This window comes from Coregonus clupeaformis, chromosome 26 (genome assembly GCF_020615455.1).
Source record: "Coregonus clupeaformis isolate EN_2021a chromosome 26, ASM2061545v1, whole genome shotgun sequence".
In the NCBI taxonomy this organism is placed as follows: domain Eukaryota; kingdom Metazoa; phylum Chordata; class Actinopteri; order Salmoniformes; family Salmonidae; genus Coregonus; species Coregonus clupeaformis.
The window spans coordinates 7,100,754-7,119,256 of NC_059217.1; the positions used below are offsets into that span (position 1 = coordinate 7,100,754).

The window sequence follows — 18,503 nt, forward strand, 5'->3', positions numbered from 1 at the left end:
AACGTTAGCTAGCTAGTGAACGTTAGCTTGCTGGCTCGCTAGCTAACGTTACGTGTATGATCTGTGTAGTAATATTATTCGTATCTCAGAAAGCCATTTGCATTGCTAGTTATAGTTGGTTAGCTTTAGCTACCTGCATATTCATACTCTAGCTTTTCATGCATAGTGGCTAGCTATGACAATCCATTTGTACTGTAGCTATGGGTTGGGATTATGGTTCATTGTTTAGCTAGCTACATCTCTAAACAAAAGACTCGCAAGAGAATGATTACATGACCCATCAAGTTAGTCAGTTGTGTCTGGGGGGTGGTTATAGCATTTATTTTTCATGACCCATCAATTTAGACAAGTGTCTGGGTAAGAATCATCTAATAATTCTAAAATATGTATACAATATTTTTAACTGGACACTTTCAAAGTCAGATTAGGATATAGCCAAGGACTAGATGAAGTGTATTTTTACATGAAGTTTTTCCTTATTGTAAAGAAATGGGTGGGGCTAAGGCTTAAGATGGTGTGAACGATGCTGAATAGGTGTAGACAAAGAATAGCTCTCCAGTAGGTGTACCAAAACATTCAAGGGCCATTTTCTCAAAAGTGGGGTTACAAGTTTATCAACTTTCAAAGCAGAATTACATTCCCATTGTTCCTCAACTGCAGTGTATAATATACCATTTTGTAGCTCTGAGTCTCTACTCTTATCCAATGTAAAAAACACAATTTCCAATCAAGGCGGTGGGTCATAAATAACAAGCCTTTAGCCTGAATGATGTACATTTAATGAGCAGCTTATTGGAAAGGATAAATTGGCCTTTTGTTTTAAAGCACAACACATCCATTTAATCCTTTGGTTTCCAAGTTCATTGCTATTATATACACTGAACAAAAATATAAACGCAACATGAAACAATTTCAAAGATGTTACTGAGTTACAGTTAATATAAGGAAATCAGTCAATTAAAATAAATGATTTAGGCCCTAAACTATGGATTTCACATGACTGGGAATACAGATATGCATCTGTTGGTCACAGATACCTTAAAAAAAAAAGTAGGGGCGTGGATCAGAAACCCAGTCAGTATCTGGTGTGACCACCATTTGCCTCATGCAGTGCGACACATCCCTTTTGCATAGAGTTGATCAGGCTGTTGATTGGGGCCTGTGGAACGTTGTCCCCACTCTTCTTCAATGGCTGTGCGAAGTTGCTGGATATTGGCGGGAACTGGAACACACTGTTTTCAGCTTCCAGGAATTGTGTACAGATCCTTGCAACATGGGGCTGTGCATTATCATGCTGAAAGATGAGGTGTTGGCGGCGGATGAATGGCACGAATATGGGCCTCAGGATCTCGTCACGGTATCTCTGTGCATTCAAATTGCCATCGATAAAATGCTATTGTGTTCGTTGTCTGTAGCTTTTGCCTGCCCATACCATAACCCCACCGCCACCATGGGGCACTCGATGTCTGCCATCTGCCCAGTACAGTTGAAACCGGGATTCATCCGTGAAGAGCACCCTTCTCCAGCATGCCAGTGGCCATCGAAGGTGAGCATTTACCTACTGAAGTCGGTTAAAATACCGAACTGCAGTCAGGTCAAGACCCTGGTGAGGAAGACGAGCACACAGATGAGCTTCCCTGAGACGGTTTCTGAAAGTTTGTGCCGAAATTCTTCAATTGTGCAAACCCACATTTTCATCAGCTGTCCGGGTGGCTGGTCTCAGACGATCCCGCAGGTGAAGAAGCTGGATGTGGAGGCCCTGGGCTGGCGTGGTTACACATGGTCTGTGGTTGTGAGGCCGGCTGGACGTACTGCCAAATTCTCTAAAACAATGTTGGAGGCAGCTTATGGTTGCTTTTTTTACTTTGTGGCTGTGTTATCTAGTGGGAATCGGGTCAAGTGGCCATTGTAGAAATCGGTCTGTCATTTCCTGGTTGCTAAAATTCTACACTGTTTGCTCAATTTCAGTTTATGTGAGAAAACAAGCACTGAATAGTGTAGAGAATCGTTGTACCATCTAAATTGCTGTGAAATATATTTTGAATCACAAAAAATAGAGTTTTTCCAGCTGTTTGAAGCTGGTGGACCAAAACCGAAAGTAAAAGTCTCAAGCGTGAGTCTCCACCATGTTACAGGGAAATGAGATGCGGGGGAGATTTGTTTTGAATCCAGCCTAGCACTGTTGCAATTCACCTAGCTTCCACGTAGGGGAAAAATTCTATGCGCAGCACCTTTTAAACCCCTTCAAGTCACTAGCCCTGTCTGTCTGTCAGGGTTGGGCTCAATTCATATTGAAGGCAGTAAATTCAGGAAGTAAACTAAAATTACAATTTAAAGACTTTTCAATAAACTGAAAAGTAGAAGCTATTTATTTCACATTTTTAATTGAAATCAATTTGAAATGAGCCCAACCCTTCTCTATCTCTTTCTCTCTCTTTCTCTCTCTCTCGCCAACAACACACACTGAGGTTTAATTTCATGTGGATCCAGGAGCAGATGGAAGCTTGTGTTTACATCTGTGGTACCGAACCCCCCATCCCAGCTGACTGACACAGTGCCGAGCGATGGTTGTAAATGAGTTTAGGAGGTGTGTGTGATTGAGTGTGTCTGAGTTTTCTGACTGGTATGTGAGTGCTTTGGGAGCTTCAGGATGTGATTAATCTCTTATCAAAACCTCTGGGAGAAGCAGAGCTGATGGCTAGAACCTTCAGCACTGCTATGCTCTCACACGTCACTGCCTTGTCCTCTGGAAACACAGTTCACCTCAAGCAACCTAAAGCAACATAAAGCAACACCCTAACTCCTTCTCTAGCTTGTTCTCCTTCTTTTGTGATGGTGAGCCAACATGATTTCAGCACTTTTATTTCCATGACTGATCATGGCTCATTCTTGTCCCTTTGCAGCAGACATGGGGAGCAATGTTTGGAACATCGAATCGCATTATCGAATCGCTATACATATATAATAGTGAGAATCGCAATACATATCGTATCAACACCTAAGTATCGTGATAATATCGTATTGTGAAGTCACTGGCAATTCCCAGCCCTAGTCTCTGCCTGCTAAAGACTGCACTCTGGCACAATATATTGTGTTTGTTTCTTTGGCTGGTCACAAGGAAATTCGAAAAGCTTCAGGTGGGTCACTGCACAAGAATGTTAGGTAACAACTGTTTCATATTCCTACCATGTAGACTCGCCCAGACCACAGGGCAATCTTGATCAAATGTATGTATGGTTCTCATTGGCCTTTTGTTATTTTGATTTTCCAGGTCAACATTTTGAAGAAAACGACTGTGCTGAGACCACAGGCTACAGAAGGTTGGTTGCCTTACTGGACATCGCTTAATAAAGTGAAAGAGGTAAGGAGATTAAGAAAAAGGCTGCATGGCATTTAAGGAATGTACTGTACAGTCTATGCAACAACTCCATTTAGACTGGCACCATTGGTGTGACGGGTCTATTACGTTAATGTGGTCTAAATCATTTTTGCATACACGCAGTGTAGAATTTAGGTTATTTGTGTATGTAATTTATATTTGATGATATAGCTATGTGGCAGTTTATTGGAGTCTGAAACATGATTTAGGGTTTCTCAAAGTGGGTATTTGGGTTTGCCCAAGTAGAGTAAAGTAATTGTTAAAATGTGTCCAGGTAATAGGTCAAAACGGTGTTACGTAAGTGTTTTGGAATAATGGGTAAATTATTGCCTGACTAGCTTGGGATAAATTGTTAAAATATCTGTTGAATGTTGCTTCTGATGTTGACATTAGAGCTGTGACGGTCATGGAATTTTGGATGACGGTAATTGGCCAGCCAAATGACCGCGGTCTCCGTAATAACTGTTCGAATAGCAACAAAAAAAAAACAATATGAATTTTTTGACGCTAATGTTTTCCTCTCCTCCGCTCCTGACTGCATGTGCTGCCATATACTATTTTTTGTGTGCTGCTGCTGCACCTTGCTTGCACCTTTTCTATGTGTGCTTGTTCGCTACAACACCTTGCTTGCTTCAGCAAGGAGCAACGAAGTTTCATCACGTTGTTAAGAGTAGGGACGTCAAATGTTCAGGCTGCTGCACAGACTCTATGGAGGCTCTAGTCTAGTGTGCCCGGGTAAAGAGTATTTTTAATCTCTCTAAATAGTTAAATGAGTGAGAAATAAATGTTATTGTTGCAATAGTTTGTGAGTGGGCAACATCCTCGATATTATCACGATACTTGGGTGCCGATATTGCGATTCTCATGATTCTACACTGAGTATACCAAACATTAGGAACACCCCTCCCTCCCCCCTTTTGCCCTCAGATCAGCCTCAATTCGTCGGGGCATGGACTCTACAAGGTGTCGAAAGTGTTCCACAGGGATGCTGGCCCATGTTGACTCCAATGCTTCCCACAGTTGTGTCAAGTTGGCTGGATGTTCTTTGCGTGGTGGACCATTCTTGCTACACAGGAAATTGTTGAGCGTGAAAAACCCAGCAGCGTTGCAGTTCTTGACACACTCAAACCGGTGCGCCTGGCACCTACTACCAAAGGCACTTACATATTTTGTCTTTCCCATTCACCCTCTGAATGGCACACATACACAATCCATGTATCAAGGCTTAAAAATCATTTAACCTATCTCCTCCCCTTCATCTACACTGATTGAAGTGGATTTAACAGGTGACATCAGTACGGGATCATAGCTTTCACCTGGATTCACCTGGTCAGTCTATGTCAAGGAAAGAGCAGGTGTTCCTAATGTTTTGTACACTCAGTGTATACTATCATAAATTGACATGTTGAATTATTTTGCCATATTTGTGCAGTTTATAATGTGCTTGTTTAAAAAAAATACAAGTAATATGATTTCTATTGTTGCACAAGTATGTTTATATAGTAAATTGTATATTTAGGTTTTCAATATATCAGAAACTGTTTCTGCATATTGGGTATTGATTTGGACACTTTAAAACTGTGTTTTGACTTTGGGCTATCTATCAAAATGTCTTGTCAACAGAAAGCAGCGACAGCATAATTTTCTATTACATTTTTTGTAATATAAATTGAACTTTATTAACAACAGTAATTTCCAATGGTATTGTACGTAATCTGGTAAAAACTGCTGAATGAGTTCATAAACATGCTGTGATTTATTTATTTTGATGATATACCAGAAATCACCAAAACGGGTTTGCCCTGCCTATTAAGTAGTGATGGGGGAAAATATTGATACAGTTACATATCGGGATATTATTTTTGACAATCTATCGCAATATTATTTTTGCGCTAGTTGGCTGTATCTGCACCAAAACTCCAGTATTTTTCATCCTATAGCTTGTTCTCCATCTTCTTTTAAAATGGGGAGCCAATTTGTTTTCAGCACTTTTATTTCCATGACTGATCAAAACTCTTTTTCTCATGGCTCTCTCTTGTTCCTCTGCAGCAGACATAATAGTGAGCACCATGGAATTGCATTAAAATCACAGTGTTGAATCGCAGTACATATCGTATCAGCAAGTGATATCGTATCGTGAGGTCCCTGGCAATTCCCAATTCCATGTTACCGCAGAAACTGACTCAACCGCACGAATGCCCGGCTGTCCTGTCTTCAGTCAGCTGTATATATTTTTTTACGTTATGACAGTTATTTTCATGACGGTCTTCATTGTTAACCGTCGGTTACACGGTTGTCTCCTTCCACCCAACCTCCATCCACCCCCAGCCCCAGGACTGGGTTTGAGGATATGAACATTAGGCCTAATGGAGCTGATCTCAGCAGGAATGCATTGTTGCTGGAGTTGGTCATCTGTAGGGGCAGTTCAAACTTTTTGGGATGTATGTGACAAACTGAGTTTGAGCAGAAACTCTACAGCAAGTATTGGGACTAAAGGCTTGGAGCTGAAGAAAATTGTGGCTTTGATAATTTGACATCCCTGATCATCATCATCACCACCATTGGCTGTGATGCTATTCATAGAGAAACAACAAAAATGTATGTTCTGAGTCCATGTCAATGATTAAATCACCATCCAATTTGTTAAAATATACAGTACCAGTCAAAAGTTTGGACACACCTACTCATTCCAGGGTTTTTCTTAATTTTTACTATTTTCTACATTGTAGAATAATAGTGAAGACCTCAAAACTATGAAATAACACAAATGGAATCATGTAGTAACCAAAAAAGTGTTAAACAAATCAAAATATATTTTATATTTGAGATTCTTCAAAGTAGCCACCCTTTGCCTTGATGACAGCTATTTTTGATTTGTTTAACACATTTTGGGTTACTACATGATTCCATATGTGTTATTTCATCGTTTTGATGTCTTCACTATTATTCTACAATGTAGAAAATAGTAAAAATAAAGAAAAACCTTGGAATGAGTAGGTGTGTCCAAACCTTTGACTGGTACTGTATATAGATTTGAGTGTAATTCCCCTTTAACTGCGCATGTTTCTGCTGTTAGACGTATTGCTATAGCACATGTCATGGCAGAGTTTGCAAAACAATGGCCAACCAATTGATACAAATAATGATGTAGTTCTGTCAGGTAAGCCAACTTTGCAGTAAACATTTAATTGAGAAGGTTTTTGAGGAAAGTCTTTGTCTACCCACAAGATGGTTATCATTAGCATCGCTAACACATGCACCAAACAGACCGACGGCGGCAATATTGCTGGAAATGAATAGCCAGATATTGTGTTACGTTTGGCTTTTTAAGCCAATAGTTGCTAACTAGTGGTGGGATAATGTCAATGTGGCTTTGATTGGATAGTAGCTTTATGTTTATGACAGTTTGCGATGGAACACATGAAAATGGATGTACTTTCAGAATTGAGGGACAAGCTACTGGTAGCTCACGATCTAGCTGTTGGAGACCCCTATGCTAGTGTAACCTAGGTGTAGCAGGTGACTAAGGAATCTGAAATGTTCTGTTTGACCCCAGCCAATAAAAACAACCTTTGGACGGTGGGTCTGCACAACTTGTCAACGTGCAGAGAAAAACGCTCATGTAAGCCTACACTCATGACACATATTGTGGTAGGCGGTGATAGCGGGCACTGTGGGCAGTTGGCATGGCATCTTTAATTTCCTCCTCTCCTGTGTTGGCTTGGCAGTGCTCATCCCCCTCTCTCTTTCTCTCTCTCTACTCTGAACCGGCCACTGTGGGAGAATCGGCAAGTGGCAGGGCTCCTGGCAGCCTCTCCTCCCTCCCGCTGCCATTGGAAACCGCTGCCCTACTCTCAGACATTCCTGTCTGTGGACTGCGGGACGCAAACGCAAACAAAGACCCCTTTTGTGCTGCCGGGGCGGAACACAACTGGTTGCCCAGCTCTGGGGGCTTCAGCAGCCCAGTGGTGGGGAGACGGGCTGGGGAGGGCAGGGAACTGGGCAGCAGCATGGATAGAGGAACAGTAGCTCAAGGTCTAGACTTTAGCCTAAGCCCAGCTACAGTATGGGTCACTGACTGTCAGAAGAATCATCGAGCCTGCTGTTGTTGTTTGTCAGTAACTCCACTTACAGAGAAATCCACTGTATTCTCCCTCTTCTTGGAATTGTCAGCCTACAAATTAGAAGCCATTAACCACCGTGTGTGCTGTAGCAGGCACACTCTCTCTTATTGTCTGATTAACAGGGAGAGGTGTAACCTTTGCGTCTGAGAGCGGGAGAGAGAGAGGGTGTATATGCAAAGTGTGGGTAAATGTATATTTGGTTCGCTTTCCCGGCAATGAATGTGTTGATGCTCATTGGTGGTTTCCAACTGCGTAAGATTAATGAGGGATTCTCTGCCACTTAGAGCAGAACCTCTCCTCCTCCAGCTCCTTGTCTGAATGGCTGAATGTTTTAAATGTCGGCAATGCGAGCCGATGGACCCGTTTCTATGGCGGACACATTTTTCCCATCCCCACTGTCAGTTCCCTAAAAGCAGTACTGCTGCTTTTCACATGGTGACACTCCGGCTATCCTACCCCCTTACTAATAGATGGTCCACAAATTCCTCTTGGTTTTCGATGTCAGAATATGTCGGGGATGGTACACACAGGCTTAGGCTGAGCTTAGAGAGGACCTATTCTGTATGCCAAGGTCCATACGATCCGGATCAGATTTCTTGTGTTTAATCTAGGTACGTTTTACATACCTCCAGTAAGACCCTATGATCCGTGAACCGTACATGATACAGACAGCATCTTGGTGTCATTATACTCCTTAGGCTATATTGTGCTCTCAAATATGAATTATTATCTAGATTCTGTCTAGATTCCCATTCATTTATAGTACCCTTTTTGATTTTGCTTATTTTTAGACATTGTTTGGACCCATATACTCTTCAAACACATCACATTTCAAGAGGGGGTACTCTGGTACTTGATGATATGACCATTTTATACATAGAAATGTACATTATAGTTCATTAACCAATCACAGCCCTCCTTTTAGGATTGCACATTCAAGAAATCACCAGCAGAGATCCCTTTGAATCCATTTTCCCATTCACTGTGTTGGTGATGCTCATAAAATTGATCAGAATTAGCAGAGGCCACTCTGGAAATCGTATGTACTTATAGAGTAGATATTGTTCCAAACAATACGTCTTAAAATTAACAAAATCAAAAAGGGTACTGTTTAGATTCATTCATATTAATATGTTTTATGTTAAATAAATGAATGTGGAAATGTGTATTTCAGAAGGTCCATATGTTAGAGCACACTAGGAGTATAATGACACCAAGATATTGAGTCTCTCTTTTGGTCTGCGGCAAGGTTTTTTCGGCTGTTCCGGCACACGCATAAATGTCTCTAGGCAACCTGAAGTTGGTAGCCAAAGTCTATGCCCCTTCGTCAGTGATTGGTCAACAGTAGGGATTCTTCAATGAAGTGTTTGTTGTCATTCAATGAGCGATGAATCGTTTTCATGCACATATTTTTTTACTTGAGAAATACTGCACCAAACATCTTAGTTATATGTAAAATTTCGCGACTAAGATCTTGGCAAAAATGTCAAAATTAATGACAGATTTCTTGAGTTATCTTAAATTAATTCAGACTATTTTGAGGAAGAGCATACTGGCTACAGTGTCTCAAGATGGACAAACAGTACTATTGCCGCTTTTTCAAGCAAAGGTCTTTTAAGGGAGTATGCGAGCACACTCGTTCGGTTCGCCTAGCCGACTTGGGCTAGGCGCCAGCTGAACCGAAGCATGCTGATGCCTTTACTCTCTCTCTTACTCTCTTTCGCTCTCTCTCTCTCTAATGAACAGGGAGAGTTTGAACGGTAAAACATAGAAAGCACACGTATGGGGCAGTCTCTTCTTATAGCATTAGAGAACACTCAAACAGTAATGGATTGGTAAAGACTACTAGCGAGCAGCGTCCAGTGACGGAGGTAGGTCCTCTCTCTCTGCGATAGGTAGACCATCATAGGGGGGAGCTCAGCCTCCAACAGAGATAAAGGGAGTCTCTCTCTGCTCTATAATAGAATAGGGGGGTGCTCACTCATGATGGAGCGATTCTCAGCTGTAGAGGAATTCAGCTGAGCTATTTTTACCCTGCATGGCGCGGGCGGTTGCTATGGGGTTGCCAATGGGCACTGACGATATGCTGGCGTCTCGATGCATGCATCGGTGTGCGTGACGACGAGCTGCGCCGAGGATCCACTTTAGAGTGAGTCATATCCTCAGAGCTCCTCTGACCTACATCTGAGTCAGTGCCTGCACACACACACACACACACACACAAAGTGCATCAGCACAATGCCTGTGAGAGGGAATTGGTGAAAAAGTGTTGGTGAGTGAGATTTTTTGAATTCTTACTTACAAGCCCTTAACCAACATTGCAGTTTTAAGAAAATAGAGTACTAAATAAACTAAAGTAAAAAAAATAAAAGAAGTTACACAATAAAATAACAATAATGAGGCTATATACAGGGGGTACCGGTACCGAGTCAATGTGCGGGGGTACAGGTTAGTCGAGGTAATTTGTACATGTAGGTAGGGGGGAGCCATTTGATTAAGTGTTCAGCAGGCTTATCGCTTGGGGGTAGAAGCTGTTAAGGAGCCCTTTGGACCTAGACTTGGTGCTCCGGTACCGCTTGCGTGCGGTAGCAGAGAGAACAGTCTATGACTAGGGTGACAGGAGTCTTTGAAACAATGTTGGGCCTTCCTCTGACACCACCTATTATATAGGTCCTGGCAGGAAGCTTGGCCCCAGTGATGTACTGGGCTGTATGCACTACCCTCTGTAGCACCTTACGGTTGGATGCCGAGCAGTTGCCATACCAGGTGGTGATGCAACCGGTCAGGATGCTCTCGATGGTGCAGCTGTATAACTTTTTGAGGATCTGGGGACCCATGCCAAATCTTTTCAGTCTCCTGAGGGGGAAAAGGCGTTGTCGTGCCCTCCACGACTTTCTTGGTGTGTTTGGACCATGATCGTTTTTGGTGATGTGGACACCAAGGAACTTGAAACACTCGAGCCACTCCACAACAGCCCATTCGATGTGAATGGGGGTGTGTTCGGCCCTCCTTTTTCTGTAGTCCACGATCATTTCCTTTGTCTTGCTCACGTTGAGGGAGAGGTTGTTGTCCTGGCACCACACTACCCTATAGGCTCTGTATTTTAGGCTACTAAGAAATGATGAGGGGGCTCCTGTGTGGGAAGTGTATTAATCGGTTACTGTGTATATGAGGGAGAAACAGGACATTTGTGGCTTCAGTGATTAATGAGTGGCTGCTTTAAAAACATTTCTCTTCCTCTTCCACCCCCTCATTTTCCATGTCGCTCCCTTTATCCTCCGTGTCTCCCTCTCTCTTCTCTTCCTCTTTCCTTTGTCTCACTACTGCCCCAGAGAAGCCAGGATGCATTTGGTGACTGTGTAATTGGCTTTTGAATGTTGTGATATGCCGATTAGGGACTTGATTGGCTGTTCAGGGCTCATGGTAACTTTCTCTGCTCACTGGTTGGCTGCTCAGGGTTTCATGGTGACTGAAAGTGCTCTGTTATTGGCTGCCTGTGGAGCTGTGATGAAGTTAAAGGGGAAGGAGGAGGAAAATTGGTAATTGTGTCAGCGGGTCAGTGAAGCACTGAGTGACCTCACAGTTATACAAGCACAGCCTTTAGCTCTAGCTACCGCTAGTGTTGCTACGGCAACTGTTGTTATTTTAGAGGAAACAGAAATGTTGCGGTAGCTTTTTAACCCTAATCCTACTCCCTATCATTCCTCTGCTCTCACGTCATGCTCTGTCTGCATGTTTTTCTCCGTGGCGATTCCAGTGTTATGGACTTGCACGCAAAATCACAACTTTAATGTCTCAAAGAATTTACAAAAAATATAAATGAAACTTTTGTGTGTGTATAGTAGCCCTAGGGGGGAGTTTATACCCCAAAAAGAGGACTTCTAAATATTGGCATGTTGGAGAAATAAAGCAAATGCGAAGTGTTATGGATGTTACATGAAATGGACAAGCTTTTTGAGGAGACTGAACATATTAGCGAAAGTCTTTAAGTCTTAGGTCATAACATGGATAGCCATTTTGATAGAAAGGCTTGGCTGAACACAAAAACTATAATTTTGTAAAGGTTGTCATTTCCATGATTACTTTAGAGACGAAAAATGACTTATGGATGTTACAGTCTGAAATAGTCAAAGCATGAATATGTTAGCTAGCACTGGCTAGCTAGTTTATTTAGTAAATATTTTCTTAACTCTATTTTCATTTTTCTCTTTCTTATATACATTGGGGAGAACAAGTATTTGATACACTGCCGAGGTTTCCCTACTTACAAAGCATGTAGAGGTCTGTAATTTTTATCATAGGTACACTTCAACTGTGAGAGACGGAATCTAAAACAAAAATCCAGAAATTATTTTTAAGTAATTAAATTGCATTTTATTGCATGACATAAGTATTTGATCACCTACCAACCAGTAAGAATTCCGGCTCTCACAGACCTGTTCGTTTTTCTTTAAGAAGCCCTCCTGTTCTCCACTCATTACCTGTATTAACTGCACCTGTTTGAACTCGTTACCTGTATAAAAGACACCTGTCCACACACTCAATCAAACAGACTCCAACCTCTCAACAATGGCCAAGACCAGAGAGCTGTGTAAGGACATCAGGGATACAATTGTAGACCTGCACAAGGCTGGGATGGGCTACAGGACAATAGGCAAGCAGCTTGGTGAGAAGGCAACAACTGTTGGCGCAATTATTAGAAAATGGAAGAAGTTCAAGATGACGGTCAATCACCCTCGGTCTGGGGCTCCATGCAAGATCTCACCTCGTGGGGCATCAATGATCATGAGGAAGGTGAGGGATCAGCCCAGAACTACACGGCAGGACCTGGTCAATGACCTGAAGAGAGCTGGGACCACAGTCTCAAAGAAAACCATTAGTAACACACTATGCCGTCATGGATTAAAATCCTGCAGCGCACGCAAGGTCCCCCTGCTCAAGCCAGCGCATGTCCAGGCCCGTCTGAAGTTTGCCAATGACCATCTGGATGATCCAGATGAGGAATGGGAGAAGGTCATGTGGTCTGATGAGACAAAAATAGAGCTTTTTGGTCTAAACTCCACTCGCCGTGTTTGGAAGAAGAAGAAGGATGAGTACAACCCCAAGAACACCATCCCAACCGTGAAGCATGGAGGTGGAAACATCATTCTTTGGGGATGCTTTTCTGCAAAGGGGACAGGATGACTGCACCGTATTGAGGGGAGGATGGATGGGGCCATGTATCGCAAGATCTTGGCCAACAACCTCCTTCCCTCAGTAAGAGCATTGAAGATGGGTCGTGCTGTCACGGTTTACTAAGCCAGAACCCAGAAGCAGACCAGGACAAGGTAAGTGGTGTCAAAGGTGAGTGTTTATTTAACTGATCCACGAGTGCTGCTGAATAATCCAGGGAACAGAGCGGGCGGCGTGGATGAGTTGTTGAGGGTGCAGTAGTTGGTCCAATGATGGCTCGGCAGCCGCCGACCATCAGGCAGAGGTTGGGTGAAGGTTCCGGACGAGTGACTGCAGGGAGAACAAAACGGAGGTAAGCATACAACAAGCAAACAAGGTGCAAAACAACAAAACTAATGCTCTAAGCTCTAAGACTGATCCGCTGATAAACATACTGTTCATGGCTAACGATCCGGCAGGGAATGGATGTCAGGTCAGAGCTTATGAAGGTGATGATCAGGGCCAGGTGTGCAGATTGCTGATGGAATGCAGGTGTGGAAATCAGGAGAGCTCCCCGCCTAGCAACGTAGCCCGGCAACCAGGCAGGAGCGTTTCCAGAACCCTCGGGAAACTGGAGATCCCGAGCAGAAAAACTAATACACAGACAGGAACCGACTCAGACTGCCGGAATCGTTACAGTACCCCCCTCCGACGAACGCCACCGGGCGGACTCCCCGAGCGCCAGGATGGAGGCGGTAGAAGTCACGAATGAGGTCAGCATCTAGGATCTGTCGCCGCGGAATCCAACTCCTCTCTTCAGGACCATACCCTCCCAGTCCACGAGATACTGGAAACCCCGGCCCCGCCGTCTGGAATCCATGATGCGTCGCACCGTGTAGGCAGGACCACCTCCGATCAGCCGAGGAGGAGGAGGAGGAGGCGGAGGAGGCAACAGAGGACTGAGGAAAACAGGCTTGAGGCAGGAGACATGAAAGGTGGGATGGACTCTGAGCGTCCTCGGTAGTTTGAGTCGAACTGCCACCGGATTGATCACCTTCTCCACCACAAACGGACCAATGAACTTCGGTAACAACTTCCTAGACTCAGTCCGTAAAGGAAGATCCCGTGTGGCCAACCAGACCCTATCTCCGATGGTATAGGTGGGAGCAGGGATCCGGCGACGATTCGCCTGGAGCTGATACCGGTCCGAAACTCTAAGGAGTGCCTTTCTGGCCCGATGCCAGGTCCGGTGGCAACGACGAATATGGGCCTGAACAGAGGGCACTGAGAGCTCCTTCTCCTGAGAAGGGAACAAGGGAGGTTGGTAGCCATACAGGCACTGGAAGGGAGACATCCCAGTGGCAGATGTAGGGAGAGTATTGTGGGCATACTCAACCCAAGGCAACTGAGAGACCCAGGAGGTGGGGTTGGAGGAGACAAGGCAGCGTAGCGTGGATTCCATCTTCTGGTTGGCTCTCTCCGCCTGACCATTAGATTGGGGGTGAAAACCAGATGTGAGGCTGACTGTAGCTCCAATGGCCAAACAGAAGGACTTCCAGACAGCAGAGGTAAACTGAGGGCCACGGTCGGAAACGATATCACTGGGCAAACCGTGGACCCTGAAAACCTCCCTAACCAGGATCTCGGACGTCTCCGAGGCAGAGGGAAGCTTGGCAATTGGCACAAAGTGGGCGAACTTGCTGAATCTGTCCACGATAGTCAGAACGACCGTGTTCCCCTCAGAAGAGGGCAACCCAGTGACAAAGTCCAGGGCCAGATGCGACCATGGTCGCCGGGGAATAGGAAGGGGGTGGAGTAGTCCAGAGCTGGGCCGATTGGTACTCTTATTCTGCGCACACACTGGACAGGCAGCAACAAAACCCCGAGTTTCCTCGGCCATGGCAGGCCACCAAAAACGTCTGCGAAGAAACGCCATCGTCCGAGCCACGCCAGGGTGACAAGCCATCTTGCTGGCGTGGGACCATTTGAGGACAGCAGGACGAACCAACTCAGGCACAAACAACCGACCGGGTGGACCGTTACCGGGACCGGGCTGCGTCCGAAGGGCCGCCATCACCTCCTCCTCAATCTTCCACATAACTGCTCCCACGACGCAGTTCCGGGGGAGAATTGTCTCGGTCTTGGACCCACTCTCTTCCGTCTTGGAGAACATCCGGGACAAGGCGTCCGCCTTGCCGTTCTTAGATCCAGGTCGGAACGTCAGGGAAAAATTGAATCGTCCGAAAAACAACGCCCACCTGGCCTGACGGGAGTTGCGACGTCTAGCCGATTGCACGTAAGCAAGATTCTTGTGGTCAGTCCAGACAATAAACGGTTGCTCCGCCCCCCTCAAACCAGTGGCGCCACTCCTCCAAGGCAAGTTTCACCGCGAGAAGCTCCCGGTTACCCACATCGTAGTTCCTCTCCGCAGGCGAAAGGCGACGAGAGTAGTAGGCGCAGGGATGGAGTTTACTGTCCGTGGAGCATCGCTGCGACAGGATGGCGCCAACTCCCACATCAGACGCGTCCCACTTCAACGACGAACTGACGGGCCGTGTCCGGTTGAGAGAGAATCGGTGCGTTGGTGAATCGCCTCTTCAAATCCAGAAACGCTCGATCCGCCTCCGGATTCCACTTGAAGGTCCTGATACTGGAAGTCAAGGCAGTTAACGGAGCGGCCACACGGCTGTAATCCCGGATGAATCTGCGGTAGAAATTCGCAAACCCCAAAAATCTCTGGAGCTGCAATCTCGTACCGGGCTGGGCCCATTCCAGAACCGCTCTAACCTTCTCCTGGTCCATCCTAATCTCTCCCCTGGAGATGATGTACCCGAGGAAGGATGTCGTGTGGGCGTGAAACTCGCACTTCTCGGCCTTCACGAACAGGCGATTCTCCAACAATCGCTGCAGAACCTGCCGGACATGCTGGACGTGGTCGGAAGGTTCCTTCGAGAAGATCAGAATGTCATCCAGGTAAACAAACACAAAGAGACCGATCATATCTCTCAGGACGTCGTTCACCATACTCTGGAATACCGCTGGAGCATTGGTCAGTCCAAACGGCATCACCTGATACTCGAAGTGACCCATCGGTGTATTGAAACCCGTCAACCACTCGTCCCCCTCTCTGATCCGGACCATGTGATACGCATTGCGTAGGTCTAGCTTGGTGAACACCGTAGCACCCTGTAAGGAGTCGAAGGCAGAACTCATCAAGGGCAGGGGATACTTGTTCTTGACCGTGATGTCATTCAACCCCCGATAATCAATACACGGTCGAAGAGAGCCATCCTTCTTACCCACAAAGAAGAATCCTGCCCCCAGGGGTGATGACGAGGGACGAACGAGACCAGCAGCTAGGGACTCCTTGATGTAGGTCTCCAAAGCCTCACGTTCAGGTCGGGAGATACTGTATAACCTTCCCTTGGGGTAGACAGCTCCAGGGAACAGGTTGATGGCACAATCATATGGTCGGTGGGGAGGGAGTGACAGAGCCTTCTGCTTACTGAACACTTCCCCCAAATCGTGATATGTCTCGGGAACCAGGGACAAATCTGGGGGTTTAGCCTCAATCACCTGACTGGGAACCGAATGGGGACAGGCAGTCTTGAGACAGTTAGCATGACAATCAAGGCTCCAACTCGTTACCTTGCCCGTCACCCAATCGAACGTGGGATTGTGTTCCTTCAGCCAGGGGTATCCAAGGACCAGAGGAACATGGGAAGACGGCAGAATGAAGAATGAAATCATCTCAGAATGATTCCCCGACAACAGCATCTTAACCGGTTCAGTCCTCATCGTGATACGTGCCAGACTACTGCCGTCCAGAGTGGTAGCTTCAATGGCTTCCGGCAATTGCTCCTTGGAAAGCCCCAGCTGTTCCACCAACTCGGCATCAAGAAAGCTTCCATCGGCACCTGAATCGATAAAAGCGTTAATCGCTAAGCTCTGATTCCTGTTCGCGAGGGTAGCCGGGAAACGGGGTCTGACAGAGGTATTGAGAGGTCGAAACTGGCTCGCTAAAAGTCCTCCCAACTTTAGCGAGCCGCGCAGTTTGACGACCGCTCGGGAACAAGTGGCGAGGTAATGTCCCGAACCACCACAGTAGAGGCAACAGTTAGTCCTACGTCTGTGTTGGCGCTCCTCCTTGGTTAACCCGTGCCGCCCCACTTGCATGGGTTCAGAATCGGGAGACAGGACCTCTCCACTAATCCTGTGTGGTGGACGATGATCGACGTATTCTGGTCCAATCCCCGACCCGACTGGAACCTGAGAAGCTGATCGGTTGGGACGGGACCCATTGCTTCTCCCTCCTTCGCTCTCGGACTCGATTATCCACCCGAATAGACAAGGCTACCAAGCTGTCCAGGTCACTAGGCTCGGATAGGAGATCAACTCATCCTTGAGCTGCTCCGACAGACCCTGGTAAAAGGCCGCTTGCAGAGACTCCTCATTCCACCCACTCTCCACAGCCAACGTCTTGAACTCGATCACGAAGTCGGCCACGCTGCGAGTTCCTTGGCGAAGCGAAAACAGGCGCCTAGCTGCGTCCCTCCCTCGGACGGAATGGTCGAAGAGCTTCCTCATCTCGGCCGTGAACCCCTGGTATGAAGCCATGCAGGGATCCTGTCGTTCCCAAACGGCTGAAGCCCACTCCAGCGCTCGACCACGCAGCAACTCAATCACAAAGGCTATCCTAGCCTTGTCTGTGGCATAAGAGTAGGGCTGTAGATCGAACACTAACCCACACTGCATAAGGAAGGAACGGCATCTTCCCAGCTCCCCCTCATATTTATCCGGCGTCGGAACCTTGGGCTCACGGAAGGACACAGCTCCAGAAGCGGCAGGCGAGATGGGTGAAACCGGTAGTGGATCCTCCACCGGAAACTTGCGCTGGTTCTGGACCTCCGTCAGACCGGTAGAAAGGTTCCGAACTGACAACGCGATCTCCTGTAGTACCGTGCTATGATGGCCCAACATCTTCTCCTGATGGGTAATGGCATGGCGAACAGAGTCCAGGTCCGCTGGGTTCATTACTGGCCGGATCGTTCTGTCACGGTTTACTAAGCCAGAACCCAGAAGCAGACCAGGACAAGGTAAGTGGTGTCAAAGGTGAGTGTTTATTTAACTGATCCACGAGTGCTGCTGAATAATCCAGGGAACAGAGCGGGCGGCGTGGATGAGTTGTTGAGGGTGCAGTAGTTGGTCCAATGATGGCTCGGCAGCCGCCGACCATCAGGCAGAGGTTGGGTGAAGGTTCCGGACGAGTGACTGCAGGGAGAACAAAACGGAGGTAAGCATACAACAAGCAAACAAGGTGCAAAACAACAAAACTAATGCTCTAAGCTCTAAGACTGATCCGCTGATAAACATACTGTTCATGGCTAACGATCCGGCAGGGAATGGATGTCAGGTCAGAGCTTATGAAGGTGATGATCAGGGCCAGGTGTGCAGATTGCTGATGGAATGCAGGTGTGGAAATCAGGAGAGCTCCCGCCTAGCAACGTAGCCCGGCAACCAGGCAGGGAGCGTTCCAGAACCCTCGGGAAACTGGAGATCCCGAGCAGAAAAACTAATACACAGACAGGAACCGACTCAGACTGCCGGAATCGTTACACGTGCATGACAATGATCCCAAACACACAGCCAGGGCAACTAAGGAGTGGCTCCGTAAGAAGCATCTCAAGGTCCTGGAGTGGCCTAGCCAGTCTCCAGACCTGAACCCAATAGAAAATCTTTGGAGGGAGCTGAAAGTCCGTATTGCCCAGCGACAGCCCCGAAACCTGAAGGGTCTGTATGGAGGAGTGGGCCAAAATCCCTGCTGCAGTGTGTGCAAACCTGGTCAAGAC

The 18,503-nt window shown here is 46.3% G+C and overlaps 1 protein-coding gene across 6 annotated transcripts in view; it reads left to right on the plus strand.

Moving 5' to 3' along the window:
• Positions 1-18,503, plus strand: part of clocka (clock circadian regulator a) — a 72,613-nt gene that overhangs the window by 18,826 nt on the left and 35,284 nt on the right. For 5 of the 6 annotated variants that reach the window (XM_041848779.1, XM_041848784.1, XM_041848785.1 and 2 more), the window contains exon 2: positions 3,272-3,361. The gene's annotated coding sequence lies outside the window, so the exon portion shown is untranslated. Of the gene's footprint in view, positions 1-1,857; positions 3,138-3,271; positions 3,362-18,503 lie in introns of those variants that run through there. The other variant, XM_041848780.2, reaches the window with a different exon arrangement.